The following is a 12018-nucleotide window of genomic DNA, read 5'->3' as shown; positions in this document are numbered from 1 at the left end:
ATCTGCATGGTGTTGTCTGAGTACCAGATTGCTTTGGGTTTCTTAGTAAAATTACATTAGCCTGCCAGCTGTACAAAACAACATGATAGAGTAGAAATCCAAGCAAATAATCAAGATTACATTAGTTTTGTTTCTTAATGAACAACTGTTTGCATTAGGGATTACATACAAATTATGGTTTTCCTCTCTGTGCCGAGGCAGCCAGGCATCTGTTAATAGGCTTCTTTTTTCCCCTGACTTCTCTAACTAGATTGAAGAGTGCTAAGGCAGAGAGAGAAGAGTCTAATATTTCATGTAATTGAATTTGTTCCATTACAAAGCAATCATCACTCTGAGGGCCACTGCTAAATCTTGAATTTCTCCCTTCAACTGCTCTGTGGAACACAGAGAATATAGTAGTGAATATTTTAAGGAAGGAACCAATCACTCTTCTCCTCTTATTACACAGGAACAGATTACATACCTACCTGTTGGCCGTTACACCTGTGCACTTGCGAATTCCTGCCATTTGTCAGAGAAGGAATGTCACTAATAAACATTATACATGGGGATGTCTAACTTACACCTAAACGCCCTTTTAGCAAGGAGCTTGCAGGACGCAGCACTGGATAAAATGCAAACTCTTCCTCCGTCCTACAGAAATTATGTGCAGTTTACATATGCAGAACCCTTGATCATCTCAGTAAGTATTAAATAAATAGTAAACACTTTTTAGAATTTAACACAAATACTTCTAAACACATGTGTGGCCTTTCCCCCCTCTTTTTTTTGCACTATCCATTTACTGTTCAACAGCCTGATTCAATCCTGCCCTGGTTTCATATTGAACACCAGTAACATGCCTGTTGTTATTTTCTGCTTGATTTAATTATTTTTCCTGTGTACAGGTCTACTCATTCTTCCATGCGCTAATCTCATCTGCAGAACTCACACTGTGACAGCTCATTACTGCTAGTAAAATGTAGGACACTGATAGGGAAAGAAAGCCCTCCATCCTTCCCAGTATTTTTGTCATTGTACATCCAGACACTCTGTTTGTGAGATATAAGTAAAAAAGTTAAATGCAAATCAATCTGCAGACTACAGAACAGTTAAAGGCTGATAAATCTCACAGCACATGTTGAACAAGGGCAGCAAAACAAAGAAGCGAAACTTTAGAACACTTTTTAAAAATGTGGCAGCTCCTATTCAGAAATGTATCAAATCTTTTCTTTTTTAAAAGTGCCGAATATCTGAAGTGCTACAGAGGAACAGAAGTCCCACCTGTGGAGGAATTTAATAAACCACGAGGCAGATTTTAGCACAGGGAAGCAAACAGGAGATCAAGCTAAATAGTTTGTGACTTTTCAAAAGGCAACTTAAGCGATAGCAACCTCAGGAATACAACAAATCAATCTGATTTAATTTGAGGACTTAGTAGGCTATCAGGAATCATAATTTCTATATTCTGCTTCTTGTAATTTTAACTTTTCGTGACCAGGGAAGAAAGACACTCACTGCTTTTTCGCAATTCAAGCCGTCTTCTAATTTTCACATGTTGGTTCTCTTTTAGTAACATTCTAACAGCATGTTATGCCTTTCCCTGCCCAGATACTGTTAGTTACCCTTCCAGTTTTGTGCCATAGCATCAAATGAGGACCAGAACATGCTGCCATGCTGATATGCTTTAAAGCTAATGAAAATATCCATATGGAATTCAGCAACATCAGGCATCAAACTCAACCACCCCAAATGCAACATTCTGAAAGCTTCATTACTCTGAAAAGTATGCTAAAATTAAAATAAAAAATGACAAATTCTTCCCTTCATTTATGGAATTTTGATATCTGCCGAGTATTCCTCTGTGAAATTGCTCATTAAAAAGCAATTGCATAAAACACTTTTCACTAGATCTAAGTGTGTTGTATGAAGTGCCTAACGTGACCAGATCTCTCAGAAGCTGCAAAGCGCTTCTGATAAGACGTTTCAACTGTGCTCAGTTGAATGTTATCTGTTAACTCTGCTCTATCCCGTTTCCCCTTTGCTATCGTTATTGTTTTTATTTAAACCACTCTATGAATCAAGAACTTGTATGCTGACCACTAATAATGAACCATATGTTGTAGATTATTACTGCAAATTTATTGTGCTATTTTTGTGATGTACAAATAACATGAGAAGACCTGGTCTATTTATTTGTATAATTTTATTATCATTATGACCCCTGGTTAAAAAACCCAATCTGCAAAGCATAAAACAACAGATGAAAAGAATGAAAAATCAAAGAGAGTATCTGTTCTATTAAGGCAAGCACATTAACAAGAATTCCTGTTCTACTCATTGTATGTAGCATTTAAGACTGTACAAACTAAAAGTCTTGCTAGCCTAGCTTACTTATGAAAGCACAGTAATAATAATATATTACTGTACTGTACTGTACTGCTTTGTTTATATGCCAGCCAGCAAAAGGCCCATCTCACATCTGTATTTTGGACTCCAAAGATCAATGGAATAAATGAATTCCAATTTGGCTTCTAGTCACTAAAAACTAACACATGCCATCATTATTCACATATGCACCCTTTAACATGTATAATTCAGTTCATTGGATAAAGTTAATATGTAAACCTGTGGCTTTTAAAAACATGCTTTATATACCCAAAGATCATTACACTGTGCTTTTTTTATTTAAGCCATCACTGCAACAATAAATAATTCCACCATGGCTGTTAGCAACATGTCCCAAAAGAGCTAGATGTAAATTTTTCTAATGGCTACTTTCTGAACTACTTATTATACTGTGTAAGCTAGATGGTAAAGCCTTAGCCCAATAGTTTCTTCTTCCATGGTATAGTTAGGGGACTTGAAATGTGAGAGTCTTCATTCCGCTGTGCTACATTCCCTAAGATTTCCTGCAAATGAAACACCATGAAGGGGAGCAACGGCCATGTTCACACAAGAAAAAATGTTGGCAGCCTGATCCGAGGACCAAAGAGGACTCTCCCTGAAAGTTTCAGGAGGACACTTTGTGTGGCAAGGGTGGGGGCAGAGACCCAAGAACTTTCATTACTGGCCCTGGAAATCAATGCTAGCTGAGAAGAAGAAAAAGTATGGAGAAATCAACATACAAGGCCCAGAGCATTTAACCCACCCCTAACTGAAATGGATATAGAACATTAAAACAAAAGATTGAAGCAGATGTTTCAATGGATCAGTGTATCTCAATACACTAATTCAACAGGCTGGGGCTATGGGCTATGCACACAGAAATATGATTTCAGATCCTGGGATACATGCAGTAAGAATCATGAAAACAGATGCCAGTTCCACAGTTCTACAATCCCACTCACAGCGGCCTTTCTCCATGTACTTTTGTGAATCGGTGATACTTTTGCCAAGCCCAAACAGCTTTCACACACCCCACTTAAATAGCAAGTCCCTCATGCCGCATTGCAAGCTCCTATTGACAACCCCTCCACCCCTTCAAAAGACGTTTGCCATGCAGCACAGAGACATAGCTGTCAACTTTTCCCTTTTCTTGTGAGGAATCCTATTCAGAATAAGGGAATTTCCCTTAAAAAAAGAGAAACATTGACAGCTCTGCACAGAAAGTAGATGCTACATAAACGGAAGTTCAGAGTTTCCTTGGGCATGCAAAAGTAGCTACGCCATTCTTTCGATCCTGGTCCATATCTTGGAATTTTGCTTACTTTGATGTTGAGAAAATGCAAAAACAAGCCCAGACTAGTTATTAAATCCTTGCACAGAGATCTTGTGTCATCTTCCAAACTGTACCTATCTGAGGAAGGTCTTCATAGACGTTGACTATCATCATCAACCTTTTATTTGACCGTCAGTCAGAAAAAAGTACATTTGTCAATACACAGTTAAAACATCCAGCAAGATTTTAGAACTTAGCCAACACTAAAATGGGCTAAACAGAAAGCCCCATATCAATACAGTCAATTATAGTCTTGCGACGCTTAAAAGCTAAAAAAAGAAATTTGGCCACCAAGGAAGGTATAGCTCTAGTGACATTATTCAGCAAGTGTAAAACCTGGTTTTCTCCGGGTAGGAAGCTAAATTGACATAGGAGTGGGTCTATAAAATTTTGTCTAAGCTCTGCATAAGAAGGGCAAGTCAAGAGAATGTGTTCGGTGGACTCAACCACACCCATGGCACAATGACAGGTTCTCTGGGCGTATGGTACTCCCCTGTACCTTCCCCACAATATCGCAGAGTCAAGGACATTTAATCTAGCCACTGTAAGAAGTCTGCGGTATTCCACATAATGGATTTCTGCAAGGTAGGGGGCTGGTATGGTCCGATAAATCTGGTCCCCTAGGAACATCCCTGGTTTTACCTGGGCTATGTCCTCTTGTCTGGCAATGTCACTCAGTCTCCGGGAGATCACAGCTCTAGCTTTATTGTACGTCATAGACTCAAAGTAAAGGTGAGACAATCCGCAGGATTGAACCTCGTTAATGACGTTGACTATGTTTATGCATATGCATCAGCAGAGATTAGTTGCTGTCAAATTAAATCTAGCACCCCAACTGTTTAGAACTTTTAAAACACAAAACAAGCAAAGTGACTCCCTATCGTTGGCTGAATACTAAAGAAGGTTGAGCGGCATGGAGAGGGGTCAAGGCAGACTAGATTTAGAAACAAAGGCACCATTGATCAGAGAATTTCATATATTAGTAACTTCAGGCATACCTGGCCAGGTCAGGAAGCTGTACTAAGTGTGTGTGTGTGTGTGTGTGTGTGTGTGTGTGTGTGTGAGAGAGAGAGAGAGAGAGAGAGAGAGAGAGAGAGAGAGAGAGAGAACACAATACAATCTGGTTGTTTACCTAGCAAGAGTCCACCAAAATGAATGAGAAAAACATAGCTTTTGCCCTGTTGTTGCAAGGCTGGGGAATGTGCGGCTGTCTCTGTTCTGTTGGACTATAAATCTCAACATCTCTGAGTGTTGGCGGTGCTGGAAGGGGCTGATGGAAGTTGGAGTCCACCAATATCGGGGTGGTGGTTAGCTTCCAAATTGCTACATTATTGCATTTCAGCCAAATGTACTGAAAAAATTAAGGCAGTTTTGCAATGTCAGGTTCAATTGTTCTTCATACATATGGTAAAGGTAAAGGGACCCCTGACAGTTAAGTCCAGTCACGAACGACTCTGGGGTGTGGCACTCATCTTGCTTTACAGGCCGAGGGAGCTGGCATTTGTCTGCTTCCACAGACAGTTTTTCTGGGTCATGTGGCCAGCATGACTAAGCTACTTCTGGCGAAACCAGAGCAGCACACAGAAACGCCGTTTACCTTCCCGCCGGAGCAGTACCTATTTATCTACTTGCACTGTGTGCTTTTGAACTGCTAGGTTGGCAGGAGCTGGGACTGAACAACAGGAGCTCACCCCATCGCTGGGCCTCGAACCGCCGATCAGCAAGTCCAAGCAGCACAGTGGTTTAAACCACAGTGCCACCCGTGTCTCTTAATATGTATGGAAACATAAAATTGGTGTTTGTTATTGATCATACTACATCATTCCATCCTCAAACCCTGTAGACTGGTGGTGTGATTGCTGAGGCTTCTGGCCATGTCAAGAAATAATGCGGTTTCCACAAACATGGGGAATGAGCCCCAATTTTTCCCCAGCTACATCCCCACCCCCCAATCAGATGTGGCTCTAGAGGGATATCTCCCCAAACCTTCAAAAGTGATTTTTCAGGCATCATTGAGCTATCAAAAGAAAGGGGAGCAAAAATGTGTGCAGGTAGCCCTTTGGATTGTGGTCATTCTGGAGAAGGGAAAACTTTAAGAAACAGAGCCTATTAAAATTAATTCAATCAAGACTTTTGCCTAGTTTCTGAAAGCAAAAAAAAAAAAAAAAGGACAAGGAAGGCAATTTCTCTGCACTGCACCTCGGCCCTTTGATAACAATAGGATGTCAAAAACACACAAGAGTACGCTGGACTGTTGCCAGACTATGTAATACAACTGAAGTGAATGGCAAGATGCCATTGTCTAGCAGTTCTTTAAAGGTTTTCCAGCTTTCACTTGCAACTGAAAGAATATTGCTCTAGAGAACCATGAGGGACATTTGACATGCAACTATATAGTGGTAGGAGCTTCTCATTTAAAAAAATGTCACCAAGGTAAACTTACCTCCAAACATTTTTTGGCACAGACAGCTTGTAACTCCTAATTTACTAGCTTAACATGGCAGTGTATCCTTTCTCTGTCACTTTTTTCATAGCATGACCTCTAGTATGCAAGCTGTACAGGGTGCATCTGCAGCCAAACCTTATGCGCTACTGAAGGAGAAGTAGCATGGTTCAGGATCAGGCCCATCAGCCCAAATCTGTGCCGGTACATCCTTCCACCCCTATGTTGGGATATGTTCAAAATATCCATCAACACCACTGAATCAGCACACTGGGAAATTGTCATTTTTATTATTATTTCTTGCATTTGTTAGTTGTTTTTCTTACCAAGTAACTCAATGTGACTTACAACCCCTTCCATGGCAAAGCGACACAACTTCTTCTGAGGACAGGGCCACCATCACAGTTGCCCCACACTCAAAGGGGCTCCAGAACAGAGCCCAAAGAGACTTCATCTCAGAGTATTATGGAAGAACAACGTCAATCAACATTTGATGATATCCTTCTACCGTTCAACAATAGAAAGTGTCCTTTCATACTGCATCACTGTGTGGTACGCTGGTTTGACATCAACTGATAGGAAGTGCCTACAGAGGGTGGTGAATACAGCACAAGGTATTATGAGCTGTCCCGTGAATCTGCTGGATGAAATAGTGGAATAATGTTGCCTCAGGAGAGTGATGAAAATTCTCAGAGATGATTCACACCTTGGCTGGCACTTTCTTGATCTCCTGCCCTCCAGCAGAAGATATAGAAGCATGATTAGTCGCACCAACAGGGTAAAGAACAGCTTCTATCCATGGGCTGTTAGGCTGCCGAATGAAAAGATAACAACAGGGCAACTGACTTTTGGGTTTGATGTGTGTGTATCAGTAAACGAGGGGAATTAAGACTAAGAGAGCTGAGTGGGGGGGGGGTGCTTGTGTAATCTCACTGTATACAAGTTGTACAAGTGACAATAAAGTATTTCAACATTGCTCCAGAGCTGTTGCCATATATAAAGGTGTAACAGGATCTAACAGTTTAAAGATAAGGAGGGCAAGGTGTGCAGCTGTGAACTTGGAGTAGGATCCTGTTTTAGCTGCTACGGTACAAGCTTTGGTTGCAATTAAAGCAGGAGATAGGATTGGGTTGCCCAGGGAACCATTCTAAAGGAGCTGTTAGGATATTTCCAAGTGCAGAGCTCAGTTGTATATTAAGTTATGATTTGATTGTTTGTTTGTTTGTATAAGACGTACTACTGAATGAAGGACTGCTTCAGTGCTGTGAACAAATGCAATGCTGTATTATTAACTGTGAACTCTATGTGAAGTTTTTATCTGAGAAATCAACCCAAAAGGTGTGAAATCAAGACCATAGTGATTGAATTACTGAAACAGTGTGAATAGTCCTTCATTTGTATATATAATGCTAGTTAAACAATAATATGGCAATACTGACATTATTTTAAAAATCTGTACCAACTTTCTTCTGGGTTTTCAAGACTTTTAAGTAAGTATCTCGCATTCAGAAGGTGTTACGAGATAGGCATTATAAGTTTTCACCATAGCACTTGCCATTCGTTTTCCATTTTTCATCAGCAAATTCAAAACATATGAATTGTGTTTAACATTACACGTTTCCAAACTTTCACTTAGCATATATTATGCAAAATTAAGAACTATATGCAGACTTTTAAAAGACAGTATAAACTTGTAACAGACAGTATCGTCCAATAGATACTATATGCTAACTGAAGAGATTAGTAAACTGGAAAAAAGTCCAATTTTTACATTTGTAGCAAGAAGTATCATCAATGTTGGTAGACTAAGGGCAGACTGAAACAAACCCAATTATGAAGATAACCTTTTCCTCCTTCCGAGAACTATCAAACATGCTAAAGCACAAAAATGCTTAACTGTGGCAGGATTGTTCCCATACATTTTAAAATCATAACGAACATGGAAGCCGCCATGTCCATGTTTTTATGTTGGAATTGGACAAATGTAGCAACAAAGTTTCTACATTCCATTTCCTTAACGAAGCAAGGAATACGAAGGAGACATAGGACTGCAGTTCCTGAATTACCTTAAAAACAAGAGGTAGCTCTGCATCAGAAAGGATGAAAGTTGATTTATGATATTCCACCTGTCCACAAAAACCAAGTCTAAAGAACATCTGTGAATGCTACAGGTACATACAGACATATACTTTCCTATGTAAGGAGACCCCCTTTGCTTGGTGTTGTATTACGGCCTAACACAGGTTTACTTAGAGGTAAGTCGCACTGAGTTCAAAGTACTTCCTCTCTCGCTGGTGTGCACAGGATTGCTGCCCTAATCTGATTACAAAGCAACCAAGTACAGTTGTTAATGAAGAAGAATCATAAACCTCAATAAACAAAAGCATTCGCTGCATCTGAAATGCCAAACCCAATTCATTTACTTAACGGTGGTTTATAACAGGAACAAGTGTTCTGCTCAAGACAGATACACAAAAGTAGAAATAGTTCTATTATACAGAAACAAATGCCTCTTTTGGAAATTATATGATATGTTTGGGATGCTAAAGAGCAGCTCACAAATACTGTTGTAGTTTACCCCTTCTAACCTCTACATTTACAGAAGATCCTCCTTGATGGTACCTTCAACATTATATATCCATTTGCTTTTAAATCAATTATGTCGCAAGTCTATTGAAAACAAAAGTTTTGTTAGCACAGTGAACGCTGGACTTGTGGTGCTCTGAAAATAAAGCAAGCAAACGGTTGAAATTAGTGGAGATATATTGCAAGACAATAGTGGCCTGCTGGAACTCCTGCTATTAGTATTTCCATGAAAGCAAAAATCAAAGTTAATCTGGGCAAAATATTTAGGCACTCTCCTTTATTTCATTAAGTTGAACGTAGCATATGACAAGTTGCATTAACACAAACAGCCCACAACACAGCGTATGATTACATTACATTTTTGATAACTAACGCCTGAAAGACCAATATGGGCACAATTTCTTTCAAAACATTTGCTTGCTAAATGAAAAAAATGAAAATTAGGCGGTACAGCATCTCAGAGATTACTGTCCATACTTTACTACAGCTTCAGAACTTTAGCTTTGATTATAACCTAGTTTTCAATATTAATAAGGCATACTTTTTACACAAGCCAAATTGCAAATATTGAGCTTGAAACCCAAAATGTGCCTAAATTTCCCTCCTTATATAAACTAGATTACCATAAGTACGAAAAAAAATCTGTTCATAATAAACACCATTCAAATATTTTCTTCAATTTAAGACCAAACTGAATAAAAGCATTAGATGAATGCAGATCATAAATATATTTTTGCAACAGGATTAGAAATCTATCTGATCATTAAGTAGTGGCCCAGGGTTTAATAAATTATTGCCCTCAATATCTACTTAAAAGTACAGGCACTTTTAAAGATTATTTAAAGTCCCTTTTCTTTGTGCTCACTTTTTTAGACTTTTCCACAAGTCTGACAATTTGCATTATTCAAAAATGAACAATATTTTAATAGGAGAAAACATACATATTTTTGTAAACTCTCCATCTCAGAAATGCTTACAAGGAGGAAAAAACAATTGTAAACATTTCAATGATGTTGTAAACATTGTAGTGATCCTGTAAATTTTATCTTTAAAGTGACAATTCTTATCTACCTTATCTACTCGGAAATAAACCCCAGCTAAACATGTATAGGAAGGGAGCCTGAAATGAACAGAGAGAAGCTAAAAAGAATGAAAAATTTAAGCATACGAAATATCAAAAGATATGCAAACAAGTATGTGGCTGTGATACGCTTTATCATCAGAGTCCAAATTCACTGATGGACCCTTCAAAAATGTAAGTAACTTCTTAAAAGACATTTAAAGCATGGTGCCATGGAATTCAATGGGATGACATCAGTGTAAACAAATAGAAAATCTCCCTCTGGAAGTCTGTTTTAAACACATTCACTTGGAAGCGAATGCTTCAAATGGAACAAATAAATTTGCCTACAATCACAGCTTTAACCCGAACCCTAATAATATAAGTCAAAAACATTTCAATGAGACTTCCTTCCAAGCAGCCAACATAGAAGTATTCATTTCCCACAAGATAATAATCTAAGCCACACAGGAAAACACAACATTTCAAGCGTTCTCTGAAAATACAGTGCAGTTTATTTATATCCCTGATAAGTCATTGCATGAACATTACATACCTAAACTTTTCAATGTGAGCAATTGCTACTTACGGAAGATGGTGCATTTACAAAAGTTTCATCACTGATTCAGTAGTTAACACATAAACCTCATACATGAAGAGAATGAACTCATTTAAAGTTTATTACTTAAATGTACATATCTGATAAGAAGAGAAGCCTTGATCCTACAATACCACTTTTTTTTTACAATATCTTTGCATAACAAACTAAAGGAAGCACAGTTATATTAATTATCTGTATTTTAAAGATTATACTAATAAAATACTCATGAGTGAAAGTATTGATTTTCTTTTAACAATGCCAGCTTACTGGAAAGCTGTCCTTAAAGAAACCTTTCTTAAAACATAGGCATATTACTTTTTCAATAAAATCTGTGAACATGCAGTAATTTAATTAAACCTGTCACAACATACATTTTATAATACCATCCTCTGCACAGTGTTGCGCTACTTTAATGGCTCATTTAAATAACGAGCGAACACACGCACCGTGCACCAAATTCTGATTAAAGCGTACAACAGCAATCTGTTACCACCAAGTACTAATGCCAAATTAAAAAACATAGACTCACAAAACCACTTTTTAATCACTGACTCCCTTTCTTTTGTGCAACTAAATTGACGTGATCACTCAGCGTACAAGGGCTCAACAAGTCGAAATAGTTCCCTTCCCTCTGTGAAAAATTCGCAGCAAAAAAACAAAACAAAAAACGAAAACAACAACGCGCAGCAAACATCCTTTAGATGAAAATACTCCCTGAGTATGTAACTTCCTCAGAAGGCACATAGCAAGAATCACCTTTTGGGGGGAGGAAAAATAAATAAAAGAGGCATAAAGTCCTTGGAAAGTGGTTTGGTGCAGGAAAGCACTAGGAATCAGGGAGCTGCCTTCTGTCCAGACTCTGGGACGTGCTGTCCATTGGCGCTCCTCATACCCACCGGCCATGAATAAAGTGTCTATTGTCTCTGCACTGTACTAATTGTGAAAAAACAGCCCATGCAGTAAGCATAATAATTATCCAGACAAACAAGCAAAGGCAATCAAGGAGGGAATGAAAGGAGTAAAAAAATACACGGACAGACAAAGCAACTCAGGAATGAAATTAATATTCATAATGAAAGGTTTTGCCAGCAGAAGGTCTTCATTCATAGCATGGCTATTTCATACAAGGGGCTATTGTCTAGACAACAAAATGAGCATATGAATAAAATTTCATGAAAACGCTGGTGAAGAGAAAAGCTTTTCTTTCCCAAAGTGCTCCGTTGCTGGTCCCCAGGATTTTGTTCAGAGAAACTTTCAAGCGGTTCCTCTCAGTAACATTTTAAAAGTTGCCTCTCCCTGGGTTCTCCCTCCTCTTTTTGTTTTGCTTCCTTCCTTCGGTTGCAGCTGTACAAATATGATTTTTTTTAAAGCCATGCTTGCCCAAACAAAGAAGAATTGGACTTAATATGCATAGCTTCATTAACTAAATTTAATTATGCCAAGCGGCATATTAATCAGTAGTTGCTCTAGTTACTGTATTCAATGAAAGGGAGGAGGAAATTAAGGGAAGTGTGTGTGGGGGAACAATTGCATACTGATTAGGAAGCAGCTCGCAACGTGATACAATGCACTTTCCAAAGAATTATTCAGAAAGAAACAGAATAAATAGGCAGATTGCTCTGTTTTAG

General features: G+C 38.5%; 1 protein-coding gene across 3 annotated transcripts in view; it reads right to left on the bottom strand.

Annotated features, from left to right (window-relative positions):
* Positions 1-12018, bottom strand: part of NFIB (nuclear factor I B) — a 298687-nt gene that overhangs the window by 286114 nt on the left and 555 nt on the right. The window lies entirely within an intron of this gene.

The sequence above is a fragment of the Podarcis muralis genome, chromosome 17 (genome assembly GCF_964188315.1).
Source record: "Podarcis muralis chromosome 17, rPodMur119.hap1.1, whole genome shotgun sequence".
Taxonomy (NCBI): domain Eukaryota; kingdom Metazoa; phylum Chordata; class Lepidosauria; order Squamata; family Lacertidae; genus Podarcis; species Podarcis muralis.
This window is presented reverse-complemented; position numbering and strand designations above follow the sequence as displayed.